Source organism: Triticum aestivum, chromosome 4D (genome assembly GCF_018294505.1).
Source record: "Triticum aestivum cultivar Chinese Spring chromosome 4D, IWGSC CS RefSeq v2.1, whole genome shotgun sequence".
In the NCBI taxonomy this organism is placed as follows: domain Eukaryota; kingdom Viridiplantae; phylum Streptophyta; class Magnoliopsida; order Poales; family Poaceae; genus Triticum; species Triticum aestivum.
The window spans coordinates 248638078-248665430 of NC_057805.1; positions in this window are offsets into that span (position 1 = coordinate 248638078).

The following is a 27353-nucleotide window of genomic DNA, read 5'->3' on the forward strand; positions in this document are numbered from 1 at the left end:
GAAGAAAACACCTGCGTGATCCTAAAGAAAAATTTGAATGGGAAGAGTAGAAGAATCAAAACACCTACGTCAAGTTTCCTCACCAGAGCGACAAAGGGGCTGAGGAGTAAAAGAATTCCTACTCTCCGATATAACTAGACTCCGAAAATGGTTTTCTTCTAGACTCGACAACGGCCATGCTACGAACAATCAAGGGGGCTCCTATGGTCGGTCGAGGCTCTGCTACCAACTTGTCACGCCCAATATGTGATCCTATCCGAGAGGAACTCGAAGGTCCCACAAAGGATAGAGCCGCATATTGAAGACGCTTTTGCAAGGTGGATATCATTACATTGTACCATTACATAATAGATAGGGATACATACAAAGGCATACAAATGCCACTAGAATACATCAATACACCATACATGAGAACAACATCCGACGATGGACGAAATACAAACAGAAACTCAAACGACATCCACCCTGCTAGCCCAGGCTGCCGACCAAGAACCTATCCCCTGATCGAAGAAGAAGCAGAAGAACTCGAAAACAAGCAAGCATCGCTCTCATGTTAGATCATCGCATTACCTATACCTACAACTATTGTTGTATTAATCTATGAGCCACGAGGACTCAGCAATCCCATTACCATGGGTACCAAGACTAGCAAAGCTTAATGGGTATGGAAAGGATAAGTGGTGAGGTTGCAGCAAGCGGCTAACATTGTACGGTGGCTAACTTACGAGTACAAGAGTAAGACGAGAAACTACGCAAACGGTCGCAAACTAGTAATGATCAAGAAGTGATCCTGAACTAGTTACGTTCAAACATAACCCCACCGTGTTCTCTTCACGACTCACTCGAAAATAGACAGTCACGGTTACACACGCGGTTGGTGTATCTTAATTGAGTTTAGTTCAAGTCCACTACAACCGGATATTAAAACTCCAATATGCCACATAACCGCAGGCATGACTTTTGAAAGATCAAACCCTGCAGGGGTGTACCAACTTAACCCATGACAAGCTTTCAAGATCAATGGAGGAAAATCCTCCTCCTGGAACAACCCGATCAAGCTCGCAATCCCAGTTCACAAGACATTTCGACAATGGTAAAACAAGTCCAACAAGACATCACGGGGTGCCGACACCCTGATAGTACCCGTGCGAATCTCGTCTCAAGCCACGACCGGATAAGCGACGCGTACAGGTGCCAAAATAACCCAGGTTGCCCTGGGGTGGCCTGGCACAGTGCTCTAGTTTGGACCAGCGCCAGTAGCACTGGCCCCCCTGTATTATGTTGAATAACGAACCTCGGGTAGCGCTAACTCCCTATGCGTCAAGTTTATTATCATGTTTAGTTATTATGTTGGGCAAATGGTAAAACCAATGTTGGGTCTTGCTGGAGGAGTTTTATTCAAAGTGAACTGTCAAGGGGGGGCCATAAACCCCAAACATGTTAGGAACGCAAAATCAAGGAACATAACACCGGTATGACGGAAACTAGGGGGGCAAGAGTGGAACAAAACACCAGGCAAAAGGCCGAGCCTTCCACCCTTTACCAAGTATATATATAGATACATTAATTAAATAAGAGATATTGTGATATCCCAAGATATCCATGATATCCATGTCCCAACATGAAACAACCTGCAACTAGCAACGCTATAAGAGGGGCTGAGGAAAGCGGTAACATAGCCAAACAATGGTTTTCTAGGATGGTGAAAAAGGTTAGAGACTAACATGGAAATTTGGGAGGCTTGATAAACAAGTGGTAGGTAGCGCGACATAGCGATAGCACCGAGACAACTAGGAAAGCAAAGGTAGTAGTGGTATCCTGGGTAACGGTCACCTTGCCTGAAATCCCTCTAGGAAGAAGACCGAGTCCATGAAGAAGACGAACCCACGTAGTCGAACGAATCCTCACAATTGCAACGTTATCGGAACTATCAAGAAGAAGGAACATCGGAAATAAGCAAACAACACGGTAATAACACAAGACATAACATGGTATGATGCTCATCCAAGTATGATGCATGAAGAGTCTACATGAAGAGTCCAGATCTGAATAACACATTATGTTGAAGTTATTAAACAGCAAGTTAAAGTGCACCATTATGATCTACACGTGTTTCTATTCAAGTTACATATAAAGGTCATTTAATTCAGAGGTACGACCTAGAAGCTATGAGCAAAACAAGTTAAACATGGCATTGATGCAAAATGCGTTCAAACATCAAGCACACATACTCAAATTAAGGATGCAGCATGAAATGATGAAACTACATGTAAAACCAAGCAAGTTTCATATAGATCATGCTCAAAACGGAGCAACGGTTCAACACATAACACATGAAACAAGTTTAAAGCACAAGCTGCCCAAAACAACGACTAGGCATATAGCAAGCGTCAAAACAACATGCTACAAGTACAAGATTGGCACAAAAATAATATGCGCTTGAAGAACAGGTAACGTGCTTCAAATAACATTAAGGTTCAGGTTCATACGCATCAACATTAATCCAACATGAACAACGCAAGAAGCAACTTTACAACACAACTTAGGACTTGGTGAAAAACAGGGCATACATGTGAGAAGGAATCACATGTTGGAGGCATGGAACAATGATGCTGTAGTGCAAGAACATAGCAAGCAAAAGCATGGAATTAAAGTACAGGTTAAACATGGCAAAACATGATTACTAAGCATCTCCATATAAACCCTAGATCAATGGCATTCATCGAGACAAGATTGCAAGTAATAACAGATTCCTAGACTGTGAAAACCAGAGTATGGCAGAAATCAGATTCATGATGCATACTTTGAGACAACAAACGTATATGCTACAGAAATTATTCATGGCATCAAAGGGAACAGAATGCACTCAACACCCTTAACAAAACATAATTAATGAGCGTGATCATTGGAGCAACAGATTTGATGATAGCTTCTAGTGAACATGGCAAGATGATATAACAGACTTACTGAAACCTGGGCATGCTGACAGTTATGTTTTTATGCAACTTGGTGGCACCAAAAAAACAAGCTACAACAAGTTGTAATTGCAAACAAGGGCATGGGTGGGTAGATCATAACAAGTTCTTCAAAACATCATTACTGAACATCTCCAAATTATGCATAGATTTGATGGTAGCATCAAGTAAACATGGCATCATGAAATAACAGTTACAAACTTAGCAGAATAGTAACAGCAAGTACCCTACTTTGCAAGCTCATGCTAGTCACCACAGAGCATATCATGAAAAAACGAGTTACACCAACACGGATATGACATTATTGTGCATCTGAAAATGTGGGCATGGTGCTCAAACAAAAATCACACAAAAAGAGATGAAAAAGACAACATGGCAAGTTATAACAGTTTTTAGCACTTAAGAGCAACATGCACCTTTGCAACGAAGATTAGGACATGTAGATGAACTCTATCATGAATGCAACAGCCATCACCATGAAGAGCACAAAGAGATGAACAAATCTATATATGACACATCACCATGGGAGCAATATGCACAAAGTTATAAGCCTCACAAGAAGCATGAATGAAGTAAGAAAACATGGACACTCCCAAAATTCTCAGCTAGAGCAGTGAGTGCAAAATAGAGGATTTCGCTCGGGCGAAGGGTAGACGGGGTTCGCTCACCTTGGCCCAACGGGCCAGGCTGTGCAGTGGGCCGGACAGGTGCTAGGGCACCTGGGCCGGCGCGGCTGGGCTGGCGACCCACGCGGGGCCCACGTGGTCGGGCGTGGAGGTCGTCGGCCTCCTCGCTACCGTGCTCGTAGCAGGAGCCTGCGGCAGCGCGGGACTCCGACGGGACCAGGCGACGGCGAGGGAAGGTCAGGCGGACGGGAATGGGTGTGGGGGCGGCAGATCTGCCAGATCTGACGCGGATCCGAGGCCAGCGGGGCGGCGCACCCGCGGGAGAGGAGGAACCCGGGCGAGCTCGGGCGGGGTGAAGGAAGGAGAGGCGCGACGGGGTGACCTGATGGAGCTGCTCGCCGGCGATGGCACTCCGGCGAGATGGGGACGAGGCGGCGAGGACGGCGGTCGGCGGCTTGGGCAGGAGGATGCGCTCGGGATCGGACCCGATCCAATCGAGCAGGGGGGAGGCTCGGGCGCGTGCGGGGGTGCGGTCGGGCCCGGGCAGGCTGGCCTCGGGCCCCGACGGGCCTGGCGGCGCGGGGAGAGAGAGAGAGGGGTGCGACGTGGCGCGCGCTGAGAAGCCGAGAGTGTCGGCTGTGGCGGCGCAGGCTATTCGGGCGGCGACAAGTGGCAGAGCCAGGGTGGACGGGCGCGGAATGCGAGGGGGGGCCGGCGGCTGCAGGTTAGGGGGAGAGCTAGGTTGCCCAAAATGGCAGGGAATGCTCCTATAAATAGAAAGGGGCTAGGGTTTGAGGGTTTGGGGATGTTTTGGAGCACTCCGATCTCGATCGGACGACACCGGTCGAGAGGGGGGCTAGGTGGGGTACTGGGCTGGTTCAGTGGCTGTGTTTAGATGGGCTAGGCTGAGAAGAGAGGGAAGGATGGCAGCCCGGCAACGGTTTCGGGATACCGAAAACATCCGACGAATACACCGGCTATATCGCCGCTATGGTTATCCGTTGGCGCATCAAACGGACTCCAAATGCGATGAAATTTGGCAGGCGGACTACCTACAACATAACAAGACTGCACGCCAACTTTCAACCCATTCCGAGAACGTTTTTATCCCACTTATAAAATAATATTTCGGAGGTGCCGCGGGCGCGTGCGAGTGTGGTTGGACTCGGAACGGACAACAGAGAGAACTGGGAGACCCGGACGGATGCATGTTTTGAAAAACATGCAGATGAAATGCATATGATGACAAGGAAAAGTGCAACAAGCAAGCGAATGACATGGCAATGACGGCGAATAACTGGAAGACATCTGGCGCATCGGTCTCGGGGCGTTACAAAATCCCCCCCGCTCCTCCATATATACTACCCTTAGGGCGTCGTTTAGACTTTGGGTTTTCTTTAGATTAAAAGTTTGATATAGCTGCAACTTCGCGTACTTCGTTTGTGTTCAACGACCGGACTAAGACGTCACAGAACCCCACCTTGATCAATAAAACTTTCATCTTATATTCGTAGTATCTAGATTGCAATCTCAGTTTCTTGCTTATTCTTCGTTTGCTTGCAGGAAATAGACCTTCGTGGTCAAGTTGATCGTGCTCCGGCGTGGTCAATAACCTCTCGGAGTTGGTTTAGCGATTGGTAAGGTGCGACGTCCTCGCACGTTCGTAGTTGGATCGATAAAGTCTACTCCACCGAAATGATAATCACCTTCTCATCAAAAGACGGGACACCTTTACCTCTATCTAGTGGTATCAGATTTCCACGTTACTAGGCGAGATTTTACAGTTTATCGTAGTTTAGATCGAGTCTGTTCTTCATACCTATAGTCCACGAAAAAGCCAAAAAAGGGTTAGTTCATCATATCCGAACCAGTCTAAGCCTTTGCATAATCTTTTATGTATTTGCTTTGTTGAATTTGCGGTTGCATCGTCGTGTCAAGTTGCTGGTCTTAGCGTCTAGTCTCTTAGACTTTCGAGTTCTGTTCACATGTTGTCAAGCCACCACCGCACTATCATTATCACCGCTGCCATATACCACCATCGCCGTCACCGCTGCCATATACCACCATCGTCATCATCGCTGCCATATACCACCATCGTCATGACCGCTCCCATATAACACCATCGTCATGACCGCTGCCATATACCACATATCCACCGCAATCATGATAATCTGAGTCCACCTCCATCACATACTCGCCACCAGTCCGTGTTCCACCGCCCTACATATATCCGCCACCAGTCCGAGTTTCAACCAGATTCTTCTCCGCACTAGTCCTAGTCCGAGTCCAGTATTTGTTTGTTTGTTTTCGATTTCCAGATCACGCCATACTCCGAGTCATGACCAAGTCGGATTCACCAATTTTCGTGCCACCCGCAGAAGAAAAATAGTTCTAGTTTCAAAATATATATATTCTGGCTAGGCAGTTTTTAGACCATTTGTAGACTTTTTCGAAAAAATGTTCTAGAGCAAAAAGAGAGGAAAAAGTGCAAAAAAAGTGAAAAAAGAAAAAAAATCAGAGTGTGCTCCTCCCTTGTTTATGTGCAGCGCCCTGATTTTGTTCGTGTTCTAGGCTCGCGTCTCTAGCATGGTCTAGCCTAAGACCAGCACAGTATCGTTTTTGAGCGTTTATTCAACTTTGTATATCTGAATTGATTATTGCTAACATTTTTGCTACCATATCATAAGCCTTCCCATCTCCACATACTTCTACATCATGCGTTTGACACAACCTGGCAATCGCTCTGTCCAAGCTTTGAGAGTTTTGACTACAATGGTTGCCGATCACCACCTGCTGCTGGGTAAGAACTAGTAAGAATTTGAGATTTGCTTGACGGATTTGTGACACCACCACCACCACTTTCTAGTAGTCTCTAGTGTCATATTCTTGTGTGTTTCTATTGCTGCTAACCATGGGAGAACATGACGATGAAGGAGCTTCATGATAAATTTCAGCAAATGTTGGGTCAACAGGTAGAAGACGTGATGGCCAGCTTTAGAAAGGCATTGGAGAGGACTGATGACATTGAGAAGACAATTGACACCAAGTTGGATGCCAAGTTCAATGAAGTACTTGTGCGTCTACCACAACCACCACCCGCATCTGCTGCACCATTGCAACAGCAACAACCACCTCCACGTCGTGATACAGTCCTCCACTGAGCGCAACATGTTCATTTTGAGCCAGGACAAACTTCTGGTGCCGCTCCTACTGTTGTTGATGCCTCTATAGCTCCTGCTGCTACTGCAGAGCAGGCGGACTATTACGGGGATGAGGTTGATCAAAATCAAAACTATGTGCAACCACCAGCACCACCACCACTAGGTCATCCTCATGCATATCATCGCAATGGTAGGGCTGCACCACCACCTGAGGTACGAGATCATGACCATCTTCCTAAACTAAAATTGAATATTCCACCATTTGAGAGTAGATATGTTCCTGATATATATCTTACTTGGGAGTTAGAAATTGAACAACATTTTACATGTTTACAATATCCCGAGGAGAGACATGTTCCTGCTGCTGTTTGTGCTTTCACTAGTTTTGCATGTGTTTAGTGGTCTGAGCATTGTAGATTATATCCTATTCCAGCTACTTGGGATGCTTTGAAAACTGCTATGCGTACTAATTTGGTTCCACCATATTATCAACGTGACTTACTTCAAAAATTGCAGCGTTTAAGACAAGGAAAAAATTATGTAGAAGAATATTATCAGGAATTACAAACTGGCATGATTAGATATGGTATTGTTGAGGATAATGAAGCTATGCTTGCACAATCTATGGATGGATTAAATAAAGAGATTCAGACAATTCTAGAGTATAATAATATCACTCGTTTATTCCATCTTGCTTGCAAAGCTGAACGTGAGGTGCAAGATCGACAGGCATTGGTGCGAACTAATTTCTCTGCAGGTCGATCTTCATCATGGACACCACGTACATCCTCTACTCCCACACGTCCTACTGCAGCACCACTGACCTCAGCCGCCAATTCCAACCGAGATACAAGAAAACAAGCATCACCACCACCATCTGCCCAGAGCTCTTCTTCATCCATGGTATCAACAGGGCACACACATGATATTATTTGTCGTCGTTGTAAGGGAAGAGTTCATTATGCGAGAGAATGCCAATCTCCGTGTGTTATGATTGCTACTGAGGATGGTGGGTATGAGTCCGCTAGTGACTATGATGAGGAGACTTTGGTTCTTATTAGAAGTGAAGAACACGATGGAGATGATTCTAATCATGAGACGCAATATATAGCTGTTGAAGATGCTGACAGGTATGAAAGTTTAGTTTCTCAACGTGTTTTGAGTGTGCAGGTCACACAAGCCGAGCAAACTCAGAGGCATAATTTGTTACATACAAAGGGAGTTGTGAAGGAACGTTCTGTTCGCGACATCATAGATGGAGGGAGCTGCAACAACTTGGCTAGCATGGAGATGGTGGAGAAGCTATCTCTCACCACAAGACCACATCCACATCCTTACTACATCCAATGGTTCAACAACAGCGGCAAGGTTAAGGTAACCCGTACTGTTCGTGTGCATTTTAGTATCTCTACATATGCTGATTATGTTGATTGTGATGTGGTACCCATGCAAGCATGTTCCTTATTACTTGGTAGACCATGGCAATTCGATAACAAATCTATACACCATGGTAGAAACAATCAGTATACTCCTGTTCATAAGGATAAACATATTACTTTGCTTCCTATGACTCCTGATTCCATTTTGAAAGATGATATAATAGAGCTAATAAAGCAAAACAGGATAAAAATAAGAGTGAAAATCATATTGTGACAAAAGAATTTGAGCAACAAATGAAGCCTAATAATAAACCATCTATTGTTTCTTTTGAAATAAAATTGAAAAGTGCATGTTTACTTTCCACCAAATCTGATATTGATGATCTAGATTTGAGCAAATCTGTTTGCTATGCTTTTGTGTGCAAAGAGGCATTATTTACATTCGAGGACGTGCCTTCCTCTTTGCCTCCTACTGTCACTAACATTTTGCAGGAGTTCACTGACGTCTTTCCACAAGACGTGCCACCGGGATGACCACCTATTCGAGGGATTGAGCATCAGATTGACTTAATTCCCGGTGCTTCACTGCCAAACTGTGTGCCATACCGTACCAATCCAGAGGAGACGATGGAGATTATGCATCAAGTGTAGGAGCTGCTCGACAAAGGTTATATACGCGAATCTCTTAGTCCTTGTGATGTTCCTGTTATACTAGTTCCAAAAAAGGACGGTACGTCGCGTATGTGTGTTGACTATAGAGGCATTAATAATATTACTGTTCATTATCGTCATCCTATTCCTAGGAAAGATGATATGCTTGATGAATTGAGTGGCTCTACAATATTCTCCAAAGTTAATTTGCGTAGTGGATACCATCAAATTCGTATGAAATTGGGAGATGAATGGAAAACAACATTTAAAACTAAGTTTGGTTTACATGAGTGGTTAGTCATGCCTTTTGGGTTAACTAATGCACCTAGTACTTTCAGGAGATTAATGAACGAAGTTTTACATCCTTCCATTGGACGATTTGTGGTAGTCTATTTTGATGATATACTGATTTACATAAAATCTTTGGAAGAACATTTTGAACATTTACATGCTATTTTTATTGCTCTACGTGATGCACGTTTATTTGGTAACCTTGGGAAGTGCACCTTTTGCATCGACCGAGTATCTTTTCTTGACTATGTTGTTACTCCACAGGGAATTGAAGTTGATAAAGCCAGGATTGAAGCGATTGAGAGTTGGCCGCAGCCCAAAACGGTCACAAAAGTGAGGAGTTTCCTCGGCCTCACTGGTTTCTATAGGCCTTTTGTGAGTGATCCGATCACCATTACTGCACCTCTACTCCAACTTCCTGATTTTAATAAGACTTTTGAGCTTGAATGTGATGCTAGTGGAATTGGATTAGGATGGTAAACCTGTTGCATACTTTTCTAAAAAATTGAGTGGCCCTAGTCTAAATTACTCTACTTATCTAAAAAATTGAGTGGCCCTAGTCTAAATTACTCTACTTATGATAAGGAATTATATGCTCTTGTTCGGACTTTGGAAACATGGCAACATTATTTATGGCCCAAAGAATTTCTTATTCACTTTGATCATGAAACTTTCAAATTTATTAAAAATCCGGTGATACATTTCCAATGTATCTACTTTTTCTCACGCTTTTCCTCTTGTTTTGGACTCTAATTTGCATGATTGGAATGAAACTAACCCCGGACTGACGCTGTTTTTAGCAGAACTACCATGGTGTTGTTTTTGTGCAGAAATAAAAGTTCTCGGAATGGAACAAAACTTTGCAAGGATTTTTTATATCAATAATAAGAATTTCTGGAGCCAAGAACTGCCGGAGAGGGGCACCTGGGTGGGCACAACCCACCAGGGAGCGCCCCCCTCTCCTAGCGCGCCCTGGTGGGTTGTACCCACCTGGTGGCCCCGCTGACGACCCCCTAATACTATAAAATCACATATTTCTAGAAAAAAAATCAGGGAGAAAGAATTATCTCGAACCACGAGATGGAGCCGCCGCCAAGCCCTATTCTTCCTCGGGAGGGCAGATCTGGAGTCCGTTTGGGCCTCCGGAGAGGGGGATCTTCGTTCTTAGTCATCACCAACCCATCTCCATCGCCAATTCCATGATGCTCCCCACCGGGAGTTAGTAATTCCTTTGTAGGCTCGCTGGTCGGTGAGGAGTTGGACGAGATTCATCATGTAATCGACTTAGTTTTGTTAGGGCCTGATCCCTAGTATCCACTATGTTCTTAGATTGATGTTGCTATGACTTTGCTATGCTTAATGCTTGTCACTTTGGGCCCGGGTGTCATGAACTCAGATCTGAACCGTTTATGAATTCATCATTATATCCATGTTTTAGATCCGATCTTGCAAGTTATAGTCACCTACTACGGTTATGATCCGACAACCCCGGAGTGACAACAACCGGGCCCACTCTCGGTGATGACCGTAGTTTGAGGTGTTAATGTATTCACTATGTGTTAATGCTTTGTTTCGGTTCTCTATTAAAAGGAGGCCTTAATTTCCCTTAGTTTCCAATATGGACCCCGCTGCCACGGGAGGGTAGGACAAAAGATGTCATGCAAGTTCTTTTAATAAAGCACGTATGACTATTTATAAAATACATGCCTACATTATATCGATGACCTGGAGCTAGTGCCGTATCACCCTAGGTTATAACTGTCACATGATGAATATCATCCAACAAGTCACCGATACAATGCCTACAAATTTATTTATATTGATCTTGCTGCGTTACTACTACTATCATCACTGTTACACTTGCTACAGAATTACTGCTATCACTGTTACTGTTACCGTTGCTGCTATCACTACTATCAAAACTATCATATTACTGTGCTACTAATTACTTGCTGCAGATAATTAATCTCGAGGTGTGGTTGAATTGACAACTCAGCTGCTAATACCTTCAAATATTCTTTGGCTCCCCTTGTGTCGAATCTATAAATTTGGGTTAAATACTTTACCCTCGAAAGCTGTTGCGATCCCCTATACTTGTAGGTTATCAAGACCTTTTTCTAGCGCCGTTGCCGGGGAGCATAGCTATATTTGTTGACTCACTTGGGTTTATTATCATATTATCACTATGAAGAATCTAAAGGATCCTAAGACTAAGATTTATCCCTCAAAGACGAGGGGAGGTAAGAAACTGCCATCCAGTTCTGCTTTACATTCACCTTCTGTTATGAGTAAACTTGCAACACCACCACATGCTATTAATTCTGATATGTCGCAAGTTATTGATGATGCTACTTCTGCTATGGATAATGCTTATGATGATGCTAGTACCTTGCTTGATAATGATGATGTGCCATTTGGTGATTTTCTTGATAAACAACATGATGTTGTTGAGTCTGATGATGAGCTTGAAACTGAAACTCCTGAAACACCTGCGAGAACTAGCCTTCCTAGATATGAATTACCTAAGGTACCGGAAGGTTATGTTATGAGTGAAGAAACAACTAGAGATATTCTTCCTTGCAATGATAGAGATGATCTAGAGAAACTATTACAAAAGTATAAGGTAAAATCTCTGAATGCTAGAATGCAATGTGATCCTAAGTTTGCTACCTCACCTATCTTTATTCATGATAAGGATTATGAATTCTCTGTCGACCCAGAGTTAATTACTTTGGTTGAATCTGATCCTTTCCATGGTTATGAAACTGAAATTGTTGTGGCACATCTTACTAAGTTGAATGATATAGCCACCCTTTTTACTCGTGATGAGAAAACTCACTATTACTTTATTCTCAAATTATTTGCTTTATCATTGAAGGGTGATGCTAAAGCTTGGTACAATACTCTTGCTCCTGGTTGTGTGAGTAGTCGCCAGGATATGATATATTACTTCTCTGGAAAAAAAATCCTGCTCATAAGAAACAAGCTGCCTTACAGGAAATATTTAACTTTGTGCAAACTAAAGAACAGAGTCTCCCACAAGCTTGGGGGCAGGCTTTGGCAGTTACTTAATGCTTTGCTTGATCATCCTCTTAAGAAAAAATGAAATACTTGATATCTTTTGATAACCCACAAGTATAGGGGATTGCAACAGTTTTCGAGGGTAGAGTATTTGACCCAAATTTATTAATTCGACATATGGGGAGCCAAAGAATATTCTCAAGTATTAACAGTTGAGTTGTCAATTAAACCACACTTGGAAAAATTAATATCTGCAGCAAAGTATTTAGTAGCAAAGTAGTATGGAAGTAACGGTAACGGTAGCAGTTTTATAGTAATTGTAACAGTGGCAATGGTAAAGTAACTAAGCAAAGATCAATATGTGAAAAGCTCGTAGGCATTGGATTAGTGATGGATAATTATGTCGGATGTGATTCCTCATGCAAAAGTTATAACATAGGGTGACACAGAACTAGCTCCAGTTCATCAATGTAATGTAGGCATGTATTCCGAATATAGTCATACGTGCTTATGGAAAAGAACTTGCATGACATCTTTTGTCCTACCCTCCCGTGGCAGCGGGGTCCTATTGGAAACTAAGGGATATTAAGGCCTCCTTTTAATAGAGTACCGAGCCAAAGCATTAGCACTTAGTGAATACATGAACTCCTCAAACTACGGTCATCACCGGGAGTGGTCCCGATTATTGTCACTTCGGGGTTACCGGATCATAACACATAGTTGGTGACTATTGACTTGTAAGATAGGATCAAGAACTCACATATATTCATGAAAACATAATAGGTTCAGATCTAAAATCATGGCACTCGGGCCCTAGTGACAAGCATTAAGCATAGCAAAGTCATAGCAACATCAATCTTAGAACATAATGGATACTAGGGACCAAACCCTAACAAAACTAGCTCAATTACATGGTAAATATCATCCAAGCCATCACCGTCCAGCAAGCCTACGATAGAATTACTCACGAATGGCGGTGAGCATCATGAAATTGGTGATGGAGAATGGTTGATGATGACGACGGCAACGGATTCCCCTCTCTGGAGCCCTGAACGGACTCCAGATTAGCCCTCCCGAGAGAGATTAGGGTTTGGCGGCGGCTCCATATCGTAAAACACGATGAATCCTTCTCTCTTATTTTTTCTCCCCAAACGTGAATATATAGAGTTGGAGTTGAGGTCGGTGGAGCCTCAGGGGGCCCACGAGGCAGGGGGCGCGCCCCAGGGGGTGGGCGCGCCCTCCACCCTCGTGGACAGAGTGTGGGCCCCCTGGTGTTGATTCTTTCGCCAGTATTTTTTATATATTCCAAAATATTCTCCGTGAAGTTTCAGGTCATTCCGAGAACTTTTATTTCTGCACAAAAATAACACCATGGCAATTCTGCTGAAAACAATGTCAGTCCGGGTTAGTTCCATTCCAATCATGCTAGTTAGAGTCCAAAACAAGGGCAAAAGTATTTGGAGAAGTAAATACGATGGAGGCGTATCATCTTCTATAATGGACTAACCGATGCCTCTAGGGACTTCCTGGATAGTTGTGCTGGTTATGTTTTCAGGGAACGAACTGTTGGACAAGCTGAAGAATTATTGAATAATATATTGAAAAGTTATGATGATTGGACTCTTCCGGAACCACCGGCTAAACCCACTCCGAAGAAGAGGGGTATATTATATCTCAATCCTGAAGATATGCAAGAGGCAAAGAAATCCATGAAGGAAAAAGGTATTAAAGCTGAGGATGTTAAAAATTTACCTCCTATTGAAGAAATACATGGGCATAATACACCACCGCTGCGTAAAGTGGTAGAGGTAAATACTCTTATGAAGTTCAATGAAAATGATAATCCTCACAATATGCATCCTAGTCAATGCCTTTATCATTTTGAAAACTATATTAGAAAACAAGATAACTTTTTTTTACACCTGAAAACAAGATAACTTCAATGCAAATGTTATGAAACAATTGAAATACAATTCTGATATGATTGCTCGCTTGAGTGATTTGTTATTTAGAATCTCAAATGATATTAGAGGTGTTGGAAAACATGCTTCTATGGTACAAATCCAATTGGAACAAGTTGCTAAATATCAAAGAGAATTACTTGATGAAATGAATCATAATGTGCATGACTTTGCTCTTAGAGTTGCAACTAGAGGAGGTAAAATGACTCAGGAACCACTTTATCCCGAGGGACACCCAAAAAGAATTAAACACGATTCACAAAGAGCTAACACTAGTGCACCTAGTACTTCCAAAAAGAAGAAGAAAAAGAAAAAATGATAGGACTTTGCATACTTCTAGTGAACGTGAAATAGAAAAACCTCCTGATAATGAAAATGAAACTTCTATCTCTGATGATGAAACTCAATCTGGTAATGAACACTCATCTAGTGATAATGAAAAAGATAATGATGAGGTTCATGAAGACACTCAACCTAGTAATGATAAAGAACCAAATAATGATGTTGAGATAGAACCACCTGTTGATCTTGATAACCCACAACTAAAAATAAAAGGTATGATAAAAGAGACTTTGAGGCTAGGAAACATGGTAAAGAAAGAGAACCGTGGGTTCGAAAACCTATGCCTTTTCACCCAAGTCAACTAAAAAGAAAGATGGTGAAGAATTTGAACGCTTTGCTAAAATGCTGAGGCCAGTCTTTTTGTGTACTCGCTTGACTGATATATTGAAAATGCATCATTATGCAAAGAATATGAAAGACATCATCACAAAAAGAAAAAAAATACCGAAAGTTGAAATCTCCACTATGCTTGCTAATTATACTTTCAAAGATGGGGTACCTAAAAAACTTGGAGATCCGGGAATACCAACTATACCTTGCTGTATCAAAAAGAATTATGTGAAAACTACTTTGTGTGATTTAGGAGCTGGTGTTAGTGTTATGCCTTTCTCTTTATACAAAAGACTTGACTTGAATAAACTCACACCTACTAAAATATCTTTGCAAATGGCTGACAAATCAACTGCCATACCCATCGGTATTTGTGAGGATGTGCCCGTTGTTGTTGCTAATGTTACAATTTTGACTGACTTCGTTATACTTGAGATGCCCGAGGACGACAACATGTCGATTATCCTTAGTAGACCCATCTTGAATAGTGCAGGGGCTGTTATTGATTTCAATAAAAGCAAGGTCACTTTTCGTATCGATGGTAATGAGCATACAGTGCACTTTCCGAAGAAACAATTCCAAGTGAATGGTATTAATGTTATTGAAAAATCTCCGACAATCACTATTGGAAGTTTTGCCATACCTCTACCTACTGTTAAAAAGAAATATGAAATGCTTATTGTTGGGGAAATGCATATCCCCATTGAGGTAACTTAGTGATTTACGAAAGTTCTTCGGTTTCATGCTAATCGAAAGTGGTTGTTAATAAGACTTGATCAACCTTATTAATGCGTCATTTTTGAACGGTATGAAGATGATCAATTTAGTAAGCACTACCTTCTGTCCCTACCTTTTGTCTTCTGTTTTTATTAGTTAAATAAAATAAAATGTCATGTTTTGTCTGTTTTCTGAATGTTCTGTGCAATAAAAAAATGACCCAAAAATTGAAGTTCTCAGAATGCCCTGAAAATTTTATATGATTTTTTCTGAATATTTAAGAATTTTTGGTGCAAATAATACTAGAGGGAGGTGCACCAGGTGGGCACAACCCACCTGGGTGCGCCGGGACCCCCAGGCGCGCCCTGGTGGGTTGTGGTCCCCACGTGGGCCCCCTCACTTATCTCTTTAGCCCACATCATCACTCACCTCCAGAAAAAAAATCCCCATTGCTCTCTTCCCGTGTTCTTGAGCCCAACCCGCGGATTTCGACCTCTTTGCTCGAAGCTCTATTTCTGAAACTGTTTTGGGGGATTGTTGCTTGGTATGTGACTCCACCATTTGTCCAATTAGTTTTTGTTTTAGTGGTTTATACTTTGCATAATTAGCTACTCTTGGTGCTGCTGTAGATGTTCTTGCATGTTGAATTCATAATGTTCTAAGTAGTATGAATGCTTGCTATGGCCTCTATGTGTCCCTATGAGTAGTTGCTATCAATCTTATCAAGTTTTGTTGACAAATTTTTGTCACCCCAAAACTTTTTATTTTCAGAAAATTGTACGCGGACATGATGAACCTATTTGGAAGGAGTTCTTTGAGGAGACGATCCTCGGGGGCATCTTCTAGTGACGGTTCTGCTCATCGGTCTTATGTTGAACCGAGTGAAAGTTCCACGCGAGATGCCACCACCAAACATCCTTATGGCCTTGCGATTAATATATTGTGCGTGTGGGCATCAAGGAGGAATTTGAGCAATATGTTCACAGTGCCGGTCTCGGTCCCTACCTTTCAGGTAAGTGTGAACAACACCAACTTCTCACTGAATCATTTGTCAAAGGATTTAAGTATTTTCCACTGGAGTCTAGGCTGTCTTTTATGCTTTATGATGAACCATTTACTATCCCACTGGAGAATTTTGCTTACCATTGCACACTTCCATTTTGGGGTTCACTTGATGAGCCACCAAAGGCTGAGTTTTAGTCTTTCTTGACTAGCCTTTGTTATGGTGAAGGTAGGGGAGTGAGACAAGGAAGAATAAAGAGTGTTCACTTTCCCGCAATTCAGTACTTTGCATTATTTAACGGGAAATGCATAGTAGCCAAGCAAAACTATAGCATACTTTGTGCGCTAGACTTGAGCCTCATTTACACCGTTCTCACTGGTGAAAGGAATTATAACCTTGGAGCGATTGTCGCACGTAGACTTCAGCATAACGCCAAAAGTGGCTGGATCTATGGTGGAATTTATGCCACACGTCTAGCAAGAGGGCTGGGTGTTTCACCTTTGCCCTTTGATCCTATCCTACCCACTCGATATTTAGATTTTCATGCCTTAAAAGAGCATACAATTCTCAACGGAAGGGCTGATAACTTCACTTATAATTTGTTGGTTAACCAATCACATGTTGTGCACATATTTGCCTGCGCCTGCTCTCTTTGATTATCACGGCAAGGGAAGATATTTTGTTCTTGAGAGCGAGGCCCGAGCTCACAACGCAGCAGCGGTGGCAGCACGGCAGGCCGAGGCATCCGCACTGAGAGCCTCCATGAGCTACCATGCCGACTACTACCCTCCAGGCTACTGATCAACTACCAAGTTAGGCCAAAAGCCTAAGCTTGGGGGAGTACGTGTTTCTCACCGACATTATATTCATGTCTACATATCATTCCATTTGTCGGTGCCCAGACATTTTCATTGTATCATCCATGCTTAGAATTATTTTCCTGCTTTCTTCTTGTGTGTTTGAAAAACTATAGAAAAACCAAAAAATTTAGTTGTAGTAATTTACTTTCTATGCATGCTTAGTAGTAGTATTAAAAAGAAAACCCAAAAAAATTTCCTTCTTCTTCTTTTGCTTGTCGGGAGCTTTCCCGTGTAAATAGTTTTTCTCGTTTTTGCTTTTTATTTTGCTTGTTGAAGAAAACCAAAAACTCCAAAAATATTTCAGTGTGTTTCTCTGAATTTCTTTTCTTTTTATTCGAGTCTAACCGAGGAGAAGACTACGATGAAAATGCTGAGTGGCTCTCATATGAATAACTGTTGAACTAATAAGAGCCCATTTTACCTTGTCTTCTCCTGTTGAATAAAATGTTTGCAGATTTTAGCTTAGTCCATAGCACTCTTGCACTATTATTATTTTCATATCATTTGGTCGTGCAAGTGAAAGGCAATAATGACGATATTCGATGAACTGGCCGTGGCAAAGAGAAACTGGTATGAACTTGACTTGTTCTGTTTGTGTAAATATGTTTAACCTAGTATCCAGGCTAGAGCCCATTATGATTAAACATGTTTGCAATGACAATTAGAGATTATAGTTTCCCATGCCATGCATAAGTAGGTGGGAGTTGATAATGATTTATCTTGGATATCAACATAGCATTAAGATGATTGTGATATAGTATGATGATATGGTATCCTCCTCTGAATGTTTGAGTGGCTTGACTTGGTACATGTTCATGCATGTAGTTGAATCAAAACCAACATAGCCTCTATAATATTTATGTTCATCATGTCCATATCCTACTCATGCTAGTGTCCAATGTTACTTACGCATAATGCATGGTTATGATCGTTGTTGCTCTCTAGCTGGTCGCTTCTCAATCTTAATTGCTAGCCTTCGCCTGTACTAAGTGAGAATTCTGCTTGTACATCAAAAACCTTGAACCCAAAGTTATTCCAGATGAGTCCACCATACCTACCTATATACTCTATTACCCTGCCATCCTAAGTAAATTTGCATGCGCCATCTCTAAAAACTTCTAAAAAATTATCCTTTTTGTGTGCCTGGATCATTCATGGAACGACAGGAGGTGGTCGATATCTTCCGTGCTAAGCGGGTTATTCTCAGGTCGAGTGTTTATTCACTCGCCATCGCACGAGAAAATGGGTGGTAATAGGGATGCCCAGTCCCAGACTACAAACATGAAAAAGTGTTCATCTCTGAAATAATCAAACAAAAACTCCCAACGGAGTCAAAACCTTTACTTTTATCGCTTGGGAACCGCCACTAGCGTGCTTAGCATGGAAGATGTTGATAACTGATGGTCGTGAAGTGAATAAGAAGGGTGCATGTCACAAAAAATCATTTATCTCTGTTTTAAAAACTGATCTCTGGCACCTCTGCAAATCACTTCTTCCCTCTGAGAAGGGACTTTCTATTTACTTTTATGTTGTGTCATCACCTTCCAAAAACAAGCGCCAGAAACTGAGTAGAGCACACGTGTCATGATTTACGCATTGTGTGTAGCTAATGTTGGGTGCATCATGACTAGATCTTTTCTACCATGAATTACAATATTTAGTCGCTGCTTGAACTTGGGAGGCGCTCTGCATTTATGTTTTGCTGTCTCAGAAAGGGCTAGCGAGATACCACTATTGTCATATTATATCATGGTTGTTTTGACAACGTGTTGTTGTTGGAGATATCTTATTATTGCTCACTAGCTGATTATGTCATTGATATGAGTCATTATAATATTTAAGAGTTATTGTCGACATGGTTAGTTATAATGTTGGTTGAAAACCTTGGTGCTGTTTAAGCTTATTTATGCAAAAAAGAGCAAAAGAGTTCGTAAAAGTTTTTCTTTCTCACTTTCAGTTTATCAACTGAATTGCTTGAGGACAAGCAAAGGTTTAAGCTTGGGGGAGTTGATACGTCTCCAACTTATCTACTTCTTCTCACGCTTTTCCTCTTGTTTTCGACTCTAATTTGCATGATTTGAATGAAACTAACCCCGGACTGACACTGTTTTCAGCAGAACTACCATGCTGTTGTTTTTGTGCAGAAATAAAAGTTCTCGGAATGGAACGAAATTTTGCAAGGATTTTTTATATCAATAATAAGAATTTCTGGAGCCAAGACCTGCTAAAGAGGGGCACCTGGGTGGGAACAACCCACCAGGGCGTGCCCCCCTCTCCTGGCGCGCCCAGGTGTGTTGTACCCACCTGGTGGCCCCGCTGACGACCCCCTAATACTACAAAATCACTTATTTCCAGAAAAAAATCAGGGAGAAAGAATTATCATGATCCATGAGACGGAGGCGCCGCCAATCCTTGTTCTTCCTCGGGAGGGCAGATCTGGAGTCCGTTTGGGGCTCCGAAGAGGGGGATCTTCGTTCTTCGTCATCACCAACCCATCTCCATCGCCAATTCCATGATGCTCCTCACCGGGAGTGAGTAATTCCTTCATAGGCTCGCTGGTTGGTGAGGAGTTGGATGAGATTCATCATGTAATCGAGTTACTTTTGTTAGGGCCTGATCCCTAGTATCCACTATGTTCTTAGATTGATGTTGCTATGACTTTGCTATGCTTAATGCTTGTCACTTTGGGCCCGGGTGTCGTGAACTCGAATCTGAACCGTTTATGAATTCATCATTATATCCATGTTTTAGATCTGATCTGGCAAGTTATAGTCACCTACTACGGTTATGATCCGACAACCCCGGAGTGACAACAACTGGCCCACTCTCGGTGATGACCGTAGTTTGAGGAGTTCATGTATTCACTATGTGTTAATCCTTTGTTCCTATTCTCTATTAAAAGGAGGCCTTAATATCCCTTAGTTTCCAATATGGACCCCGCTGCCACGGGAGGGTAGGACAAAAGATGTCATGCAAGTTCTTTTAATAAAGCACGTATGACTATTTACGGAATACATGCCTACATTATATCGATGAACTGGAGCTAGTGCCGTATCGCCCTAGGTTATAACTGTCACATGATGAATATCATCTATCCAGTCAACGTTCCGATGCCTACAAATTTATTTATATTGATCTTGTTGCGTTACTACTGCTATCATCACTATTACACTTGCTACAAAATTACTGCTATCACTGTTACTGTTACCGTTGCTCCTGTCACTACTATCAAAAACTATCATATTACTATGCTACTGATTACTTGCTACAGATAATTAATCTCTAGGTGTGGTTGAATTGACTACTCAGCTGCTAATACCTTGAAATATTCTTTGGCTCCCCTTGTGTCGAATCTATAAATTTGGGTTAAATACTTTACCCTCGAAAACTGTTGCGATCCCCTATAGTTGTGGGTTATCATCAGGCAAAAATGAACCGTAGACATAGTAAATGGGTTGAATTCATTGAGACTTTCCCTTATGTCATTAAACACAAGAAGGGTATGGAAATGTTATTGTTGATGCATTTCTCGGCGTTATACTATGCTTTCACAACTTGACTTTAAAATATTTGGTTTGGAGACCATCAAAGATCAATATGTGCACGATGCTGAATTTAAAGATGTATTGCAGAATTGTAAAGAAGGTAGAACATGGACAAAATTCGTCGTTAATGATGGATTTGAGTTTCGTGCTAACGAGCTATGCATTCCAGCTAGCTCCGTTCATCTTTTGTTGTTGCAGGGGGCGCATGGAGGAGGATTAATCCGACACTTTGGCATGAAGAAGACGGAGGATGTACTTGCTACACAATTCTTTTGGCCAAAGATGAGACGAGATGTTGAGCGCTTTGTTGCTCGCTGCACTACATGTCAAAAAGCTAATTCACGACTCAATCCTCATGGTTTATATATGCATTTGCCCGTACCTAGTGTTCCATGGGAGGATATATATATATATATATATATATATATATATATATATATATATATATATATATATATATATATATATATATATATATATATATATATATATGGACTTTGTTTTGAGTTTACCACGAACAAAGAAGGGGAGGGATAGCATATTTGTTGTCATGAATAGATTCTTGAAAATGGCACACTTTATACCATGTCATAAAAGCGATGACGCTACTAATGTTGCTTATTTGTTCATTCGTGAAATTATTCGCTTGCATGATGTGCCAAATACAATTGTTTCAGATCGTGATACTAAGTTTCTTAGCCACTTTTGGAGATGTTTATGGGCTAAGTTGGGGACTAAACTGCTTCTTAGTACTAAAAACGCATGAGTTAACTAAGGAGAACATTGAGCGTATGAATGCTAAATATAAAATTGCTGGAGATAAGGGTAAAAATATGTTGTGTTTGCACCTGGAGATCTTGTTTGGCTAAATTTGCGTAAGGATAGATTTCCTGATTTGTGCAAAACAAAGCTAATGCCATGTGCTGATGGTCCTTTTAAGGTGTTAAAGAAAATAAATGATAATGTATATAAACCTGAGCTGCCTGCAGATTTTGGGGTTAGTCCCACTTTTAACATTGCAGATTTGAAGCCTTATTTGGGTGAGGAAGATGAGATTCTGTCAAGGATGACTTCATTTCAAGAAGGGGAGGATGATGAGGAAATCAATATCATTGTTACACCCACAGCCCCTGCAGCTATACATACTGGACCAATTACTAGAGCTTTGCGCACGCCAATTGAATTACCAGGTACTTTCGTTTCTTGTTGACAATTCTAATGTTCATGAGAATATGATTCTACCTAAATTGGATACATTTGTGTTGATTACTAATGAAGGGCCTAGCATGGATAAGAGGGATGAACACTGGAGCACGATCAAGCATGGAGATGAAGGCGCGCGCGAAGGGATCAAGAATGGCGTTTCTAGTGCATATTTGAGCACTTTGAAGCCTTCGCAATGAACTACAAGGACATGGACGAAATATACAAGATGCCCCGTCATAACTTTCTTCCATAGCTTATTTTAGGTGCTGCGTCACCTTATTTTTTGGCCAGGCCCATGTAATTTTGAAATACTTAAGTATAGGTCGTTTTTAGAGTCCGTATGTGTGGGGAAACAAAGTTAGGGTTGGTTTCGGACCCCTCCTACAAGGGGCCATGAAATTCCCCCTACTCCTCCATATATACTGCCCTTCGGGCGTCGTTCAGACTTTGGGTTTTGTTTAGATTAAAATTTAGCCATAACTGCAACTTCGCGTACTTCGTTTGTGTTCAACGACCAGACGAAGACGTGACAGAACCCCACCTTGATCAATAAAGCTTTCATCTTATATTCATAATATCCAGATTCCAATCTCAGTTTCTTGCTTGTTCTTTGTTTGCTTGCAGGAAAATAGACCCTTGTGGTCAGGTTGATCATGCTCCGGCGTGGTCAATAACCTCTCGGAGTTAGTTTAGCGATTTCTAAGGCACGACGTCCTCGCACGTTCGTAGTCGGATCGTCAAAGTCTACTCCACTGAAACGATAATCACCTTCTCATCGAAAGACGGGACACCTTTGCCTCCATCAGTCATTAGCTCGCTCCATTGTTCTGGAGAATAGAGTTTTAGTCATCTTGCCCATGAGGCATGGTTTGCAAGTATCAAATGATTCATATTCGAGTGATTCCAAAAGTCCATCCTTATGGAGTTTCTTCATGCGCTTTACACCAATATGACCTAAATGACAGTGCCACAAATATGTTGCACTATCATTATCAACATTGCATTTTTGGCATCAATATTATGAATATGTGTATCACTACAATCGAGATTCAATAAGAATAGACCACCCCTCAAGGGTGCATGACCATAAAAGATATTATTCATATAAATAGAACAACCATTATTCTCTGACTCAAATGAATAACCGTCTAACAATAAACAAGATCCAGATATAATGTTCATGCTCAACGCGGGCACAAAATAACAATTATTGAGGTCTAAAACTAATCCTGAAGGAAGATGTAGAGGTAGCATGCCGACGGCGATCACATCGACCTTGGAACCATTTCCGACGTGCATTGTCACCTCGTCCTTAGCCAATCTTCATTTATTCTGCAACTCTTGTTTCGAGTTACAAATATGAGCAACTGAACCAGTATCAAATACCCATGCGCTGCTACCAGCATTAGTCAGGTACACATCAATAACATGTATATCAAATATACCTTTGTTCACTTTTCCATCCTTCTTATTCCCCAAGAATTTGGGGCAGTTCCACGTCAAGTGACCACTTCCTTGTTGTAGAAGAACTTAGTCTCAGGCCTGGGTCCAGCTTTGGGCTTCTTCCCAGGAGTGGCAACTTGCTTGCCATTCTTCTTGAAGTTCCCCTTCTTTCACTTGCCCTTTTTCTTGAAACTAGTGGTCTTGTTAACCATCAACACTTGATGCTCCTTCTTGATTTCTACCTTTGCGGCCTTAAGAATTACGAAGAGCTCGGGAATTGTTTTGTTCATCCCCTTCATATTATAGTTCATCACGAAGCCTTTGTAGCTTGGTGGCAGTGATTGAAGAACTCTGTCAATAACACAATCAATTGAAGATCAACTCCCATCTGAGTCAAGTGATTGTAATACCCAGCCATTTTGAGTATGTGTTCACTGACAGAACTATTCTCCTCCATCTTCCAGCTATAGAACTTGTTAGAGACTTCATATCACTGACAAAACGTCTTTGAAGTTCCGGTTCTAAGCCGTAAAGCATGGCACACTAAACTATAGAGTAGCCATCAGATCGAGCTTGCCAGACGTTCATAACATCAGCTTCAGCTCCTGCAGCAGGTCTCTTACCTAGCTATGCATCAAGGACATAATTCTTCTGTGCAACAATGACGATAATCCTCAAGTTACGGACCTAGTCCGTGTAGTTGCTACCATCATCTTTCAACTTAGCTTTCTCTAGGAACGCATCAAAATTCAGGGGAATGGTAGCTTGGGCCATTGATCTACAACATATATATGCAAAACTATAAGATTAAGTTCATGATAAATTAAGTTCAATTAATCAAATTAATAATGAGCTCCCACTTAAATAGACATCCCTCAAGTCATCTAAGTGATACGTGACCCAAATCAACTAACCCATGTCCGATCATCACGTGAGATGGGGTAGTCATCAATGGTGAACATCTCTATGTCGATCATATCTACTATACGACTCACGTTCGACCTTTTGGTCTCGAGTGTTCCGAGACCATGTCTGTACAAGCTAGGCTCGTCAAGTTTAACCCAAGTATTCTGCATGTGCAAAACTGTCTTACACCCATTGTATGTGAACGTAGAGTCTATCACACTCGATCATCACGTGGTGCTTCAAAATGAAGAACTTTGGCAATGGTGCATACTCGGGGAGAACACTTTTATCTTGAAATTTAGTGAAGGGGTTATCTTATAATGCTACAGTCGTTCTAAGAAAAATAAGATGCATAAAGGATAAACATCACATGCAATCAAAATATGTGACATGATATGGTCGTCATCATCTTGTGCTTTTGATCTCCATACCCAAAGCATCGTCATCATCTCCATTGTCACCGACTTGACACCTTGATCTACATCGTAGCATCGTTGCATCAAGGTCATCACACAAAATACTTCTTCTACAACTATTGCTAACGCACAGTGATAAAGTAAAGTAATTACATGGCGTTTGCACTTCGTACAATAAAGAGACAACCCTAAGGATCCCACCGGTTGTCGATATTATGGAACATGATCATCTCATACATCAGTATATATCACATCATAGCTTGACCATATCACATCACAACATGCCCTGCAAAAACAAGTTAGACATCCTCTACTTTGTTGTTGCAAGTTTTACGTGGATGCTATGGGCTTCTAGCAAGAACCATTCTTACCTACGCAAAAACCACAACGGTGTTTCATCAAGTTTGTTTTTTTAACCTTCTTCAAGGACCGAACGTAGTCAAATTTGATTCAACTAAAGTAGGAGAAAAATACACCCACCGGCCACCTTTATGCAAAACTAGTTGCATGTCTGTCGGTGGAACCGGTTTGTCGGGGGAAACGACACCTATGGGATCACTGGGATCCCTTTTGCTATGGTTGGCGGGCGCGAGGTTGTGCAAAGAGCGGGTCTAGAAGCGAGCACGAGGATCGTTTACCCAGGTTTGGGCCGTGAGGATGCGTAATACCCTAGTCCTGATTTGGTGTATATTTGAGAGTTCTTGAGTTCTTGAACTAGCTACGATGCGTGTGTCGTCCAAAAGATCCGAATCCCCCTTTAGTACGCCTCGGGCCTCCTTTCATAGTCAAAAGGGCTGCCACAGTGGCACACAGGAGGTGGAAAGGTATACAGTGTACACGCTTATCGCCTGTCATTACAAGACAAAGCGCATTAAATGCGCTTCTTAGGTGTCCACTTGCTTTATCAGGGGCGGTAACGAGGCCCGTCCCGTCCATCGCCGCTCCGCCTTGCTCCGACACGCATCCAGGCCAACGAGGCATGCAGCGCCATGTAGGCTGGCAGGCTGCTGAGTTGGCATGGTGGTAGGGTCTTCACAAAGATCTGTATGCCACCACGCATGTGTTTGGCTAGTTGGATTAGTATCCACGTACTGCCACGTGGGTACTTGCTTCAGTTGGTGGGTTGGCTGCTGAGCTGGGGCGGTGATGGGGTGGCAAGGTCTTGCCACGGTCTCGCGTATATTCTCGGCAAGGGTCTTGCCGGGGCCCTGTGAGCACCCTCGGCAAGAGTCTTGACGGGGCCTTCCGAGTGTCTTCGTCATGGAGCCTTGCCGGGGCCTCGTGGGCATCCTTGGCAAGGAGCTTGCGATTGTCTTGTCTTCTAGTCCCCATCTAGGATTTGTAGGCTCTCTGTCTTCACAAAGATCTGCATGCCACCATGCAGGCACTTCCCGAGCCTTGGTTCCAATGCTATCGATGGTGTCGGAACTCTCAGGCTCAAGGGTGGCTCCGATGTTGGTGTTGGGCGAGCTGCCCTGGCAAGGCTCTTGCCGGGGCTATGTAGGCCGCCCCGGCAAGGGTCTTGCTGGGAGGAAGCCCGTCTAATCGCTCCGTCTTCTGCACCCTTGGTTGGAGCGCTGCTCTAGTAGCCTTGCACTTCTGCTTCCCTCCTCTGCCCTGCTAAGTGTGGTCGTGGGTGCGGCTCTGACTGCCCGTGCACAGGTAAAGGGGCACAAAAGAGAGCCCCTACTTTTGTGCACCGACACGGTTTCATGTGCGTGGACATGTAAGGTTGGTCCGGGCCATTTCATCCCACAATACCGCCAGATCAAAATAAGACGTTGGTGGTAAGCACTATGACTATCACCACCCACAACTCTTTGAGTTCTACTCGTGCATATCCTCTATGCATAGACTTGGCTCTGATACCACTGTTGGGAAATGTTGCATGGAAAACAAAACATTTATACGTACATGCAAGATCTATCAAGGAGATGCATAGCAACGAGAGGGGAGAGTGTTTCTACGTACCCTCGTAGACCGTAAGCGGAAGCATTTGACAACGCGGTTGATATAGTCGAACTTCTTCGCATTCCAACCGATCGAGCACCAAACGTACGACACCTCCGCGTTCAACACATGTTCGGCTCAATGATGTCCTTCACCTTCTTTATCCGGCAAGACAGCGAGGTAGTGGATGAGTTCCGGTAGCACGACGGCATGGTGACGGTGATGTTGAAGTGATCTCCACAGGGCTTCGCCTAAGCAGTATGAAAATATGTCCGGGGGTGTAAACGGTGGGGGGGCATCACACGACAAACAATTGATCTGGTGTGTGCTAGGTGCCCCCCTCCCACATATATATAGGTGGCAGGGGGAGGGAAGGCAGCCTGGCACACCACATAGGTGGTTGGGTGGCCCTAGGTGTCATTGCTTGGTCGCGCCCCCTGCAAATAAATGAAGAAGGGGGAAGGAAAGAGGGGGGAGGGAAGGAAGGGGGGTTCCTACTCCACACTTTCCTTTCCGTTCCCTATTTCCTTCTCTTCCTCATAGGGCTGGCAACTATAGGGGCGCACCAGC